Source organism: Odontesthes bonariensis, chromosome 17, assembly GCF_027942865.1.
Source record: "Odontesthes bonariensis isolate fOdoBon6 chromosome 17, fOdoBon6.hap1, whole genome shotgun sequence".
Classification (NCBI taxonomy): Eukaryota; Metazoa; Chordata; class Actinopteri; order Atheriniformes; family Atherinopsidae; genus Odontesthes; species Odontesthes bonariensis.
The window spans coordinates 10,579,204-10,582,693 of record NC_134522.1 but is presented as its reverse complement, the minus strand read 5'-3'; positions in this window follow the sequence as shown (position 1 = coordinate 10,582,693).

Sequence of the window (3,490 nt, the reverse complement as noted above, 5' to 3'; positions counted from 1 at the left end):
GATAACAAAATTATTTGCATCAAGAATCTTAAATTTTGATAAATCAAACCAGAGGGTAGCTTTGTACTTTTCATCATGACCTTGAGACAAGAGGAACTTTTCTTGATCCTTGTTAAAATGCGTCTTCTCAAGCCAGGTCGTTTTTAAAATGATGCTGGCGTCAATTAAAAAATTAGCATTTTTTTCTTTCACCAAAAACAATATTATCTGCTATTAATGGACTACACTTATGTGCTTTTCATAACTTGGTAGTCATTGTGTTGTGTGCATTAATGTTAGTACTCAGTTTGATGTCTGCATGGTAAGCATTACACATAAAAGGGGGATATTGCTTTCATCATCACAGAACAGTGATAGATAAGCTGTTACCTAAAGAGCCGCCAGCTAACATTCTTGTAAAATAAGAATTACACAGGAAAAACTCACTGATGTGATCCCTCACTGTGTGATTCGCTCTTTATTTCTCACTCTTTTTTCAACTGCATCTCAGCAGGGGAGAACATTTTGTTGAATTTGTTTTAGGTCAATGGTTATGATGTGAACTCATTATAGGAAAGGTCAGAAACATACATAAATGTATTTTAGGCCACTGCAAGCGTGGTCCATCTCAGAGAAGGATCTCAGGATACTTAAAGGACCTCACCCTGAGAAGAGTGAAGGGCAGACCTCACAAGGGGTTCGCAGGAACTCACTGTCTGTCTCAACCAGTCAGCCAATCTCGTGTCTCACTTCACTGAATCTCCCACACCGAACTGAAGATACTCCACAGGGAAAGGGACCGAGAAGCAGGGTTTTCTATTTTGTCATGTCTAAATAATGATGTTGGAGCCATGAACGGGATGCCTTCTATTCCCCTAGGAGTTTTGGTTCGTGGCCTGCCGCATCTCTAGATGAGGCCTCTGTCTCTAATGACCCATGTCAAAGACTTTTGCCCACAGCTGTGATGACCTATCATAGTTCATCACTTAGACCCCACAGTGACAATTTTAATGATGTATGTAGATTTCACTGTACGACCAGGCCAGTATTATGAAAAATCGACAGGATGATGAGCAAATGTAGGAAGTAGGGGAAGGAGTGAGGAGTGAACACTGTGATGACTGAAGACACCTAGTGAGGAATTGCAGTATCAGTGTTCCTTACACAGGGTTTCATTCTTCACCCAAGTTATTGTTCATGCACCCGGTGGGCCCTTTAAGAGTCATATCCTGCCCTGTTTGGCTAAAGAACACTTTCTGTCTGTATGGGCCCTGTCACTCCCCTCTTGTTTCCTACAATGGGGGGTTTTAAGCTGCCACACTAGATGTGTAAAACCCTTCCCTCTCTGATGGGGCTGGAGCAAGGACCACCAGCATACTTGGCCCCTCTGCCCCATGATGCACCCAAAACAAAAGTGCATTGAGAGCTCCCCGGTTTTTGTTCCTCGACCTCGAGGTACCAACACCCACAAGACACTGGACGCACTTCCTGCGCTGCACTTTGCTGTACATTTATCACCCTGTCTGCAAATAGCATGTCCTTCAAGCTCAAAGATGGATTTGTTGAATGAGTTAACCTTGTGTGTGTACGACAGTAGCCATTGGTGGTCCACCTCCTTGAGGCTGACTTGGAACAAAGAGGTTTTTTGTTCATGATTTTTTGTGTGTGTGTCTTTTCCTCATGTTCTTCTTAATGTCTTTTATTACCCCCATTTCTTATCCTAAAAATGAATTAAAGGCAGCCTTTTAAGTTCAGCAACTTTTTTGCTATGCTGTTTTTGTGCCTCCACAATATCTCCCTCTAGTTCCTGGCCCCGTTTTCTGTTGGCCGCCCCAGCCTTGCCTGTCCTGCAGCAGATTTGGCTTTTGTTGGCTGGTGTTAATAGGATTAAAATGGGTTACTAGCTCAATCACAGAGAGCTTCAAACCATCCCTAAATGTAAGTATCTCATGGGGGTCGGGGGGCATTGTGGTTCTGCCTTTCCCTCCCTCTGGCAGCCCTCCTGATCGGAGGAGAAACCCCAGGCCTGATGGGGGTGGCAAAGGTTCGGCCTCCGGGAAAATCCGCAGGATTATGTCAGCACTCATTACAATGTACACAAAGACCACAGGATCAGTAGGAGCACAAACGGAGCAGTTAAGTCAAATAGGGTGGGCCAGGGGATTCTCCGCTTCCACCCTGACATTGATTAGCCTTTGTGCTCTGCGACTCCCCGTTAAAGCTACAGCCGTTGGATTGCCAAGTTAGCCTTTTTACGAACTAGAATCTCTGTTTTAAGCTTGGTCTTACTTTTCAGTTAGAGTTTGACCTGTTACCATTTACTGCAGTGTTTGGGTTGATGGACCATCTAAAGCCACAGATTTTACAAAGTATTCAAAAACAGATAAAATCAATTCAGCTTGGCAAAACGGATATTGTGGATATGGTGCATTGTGCTCAGCACCCATACATAATTAGACAGTGGATGAGAACAGTACGGGATCTATTGTGATAATGTGAGGTCACTTCACTCTTGAACATCCATGATAATGACCATATCCACTGAAGTTGTATCCATTAGGCATGCTGAAGTGTCCAGTACCACATTCACACAGCCCTGAGATTCACACATACACATGCATGCATATACCCCAATTTGCATAGTGCTTAAGCAAAAGTGAAAATAGATAATTAAAAAAATAAAAACCCTGTAAACAGCGAGACCGGATTAATATTCCGCCTGCCATTAAAACAGCACAGATGCATCCTGGGTGGGGCGTGTGCATGACAGTGTTAGCCTCCAAGGTTGGAAATATGAGGGGCTGGACACCGATTGATGTGCTCATTTGAATAGGCACTCAGGGGCAGTGTTCCACCCCATGTTCAGTACACATTTTCACAGGTGATGATAACACACTCACAGATGTATACACACTTGAAGACAAATGTGCGTTGCTTTCAGACGCACAGAGACACATGCGACACGTAAATGCTTTTGTCGATCAGTGTGCACACTTGTCTTAAGCTATGCAAAATGGCATCAATTCACTTGTGCTTGTGCATTTTGAAAAGGGCTGATGTGCCAGCAGTGGTTGTGATTGTCCACTATGGAGGTGTCGCTGCAACCATATTACAAAATATGCACATGCTGCATCTACTAAATACCTCGATTCATCATACTGAGCAGCAAATATTATGCTATTTCAGAAATTCCATAATAACCTATATGAAAGATGTTGCAGTGGCAGTATGTCGTGGTTAAACAAGGGATGTTGTTCCCATTTCTGCTGCATCAGTTGAGAAAACAATGCACTTGGTCTACATACAGACTACACAGTGATTCCTGTTATAGTAGCTTCTCAGTAAAAAATTGTTGAGGTCCTCTAAGAATATTATATCCATATGGGTTTTCCCTCCGTACGTATATGTTTATTTATTTCCCTAGATTAGATAATAAAATCATGAAATTACACTAAAATTGCATTTTTGACAATACTCGCACCATATATATTTATATATGTATTTTGCTCCG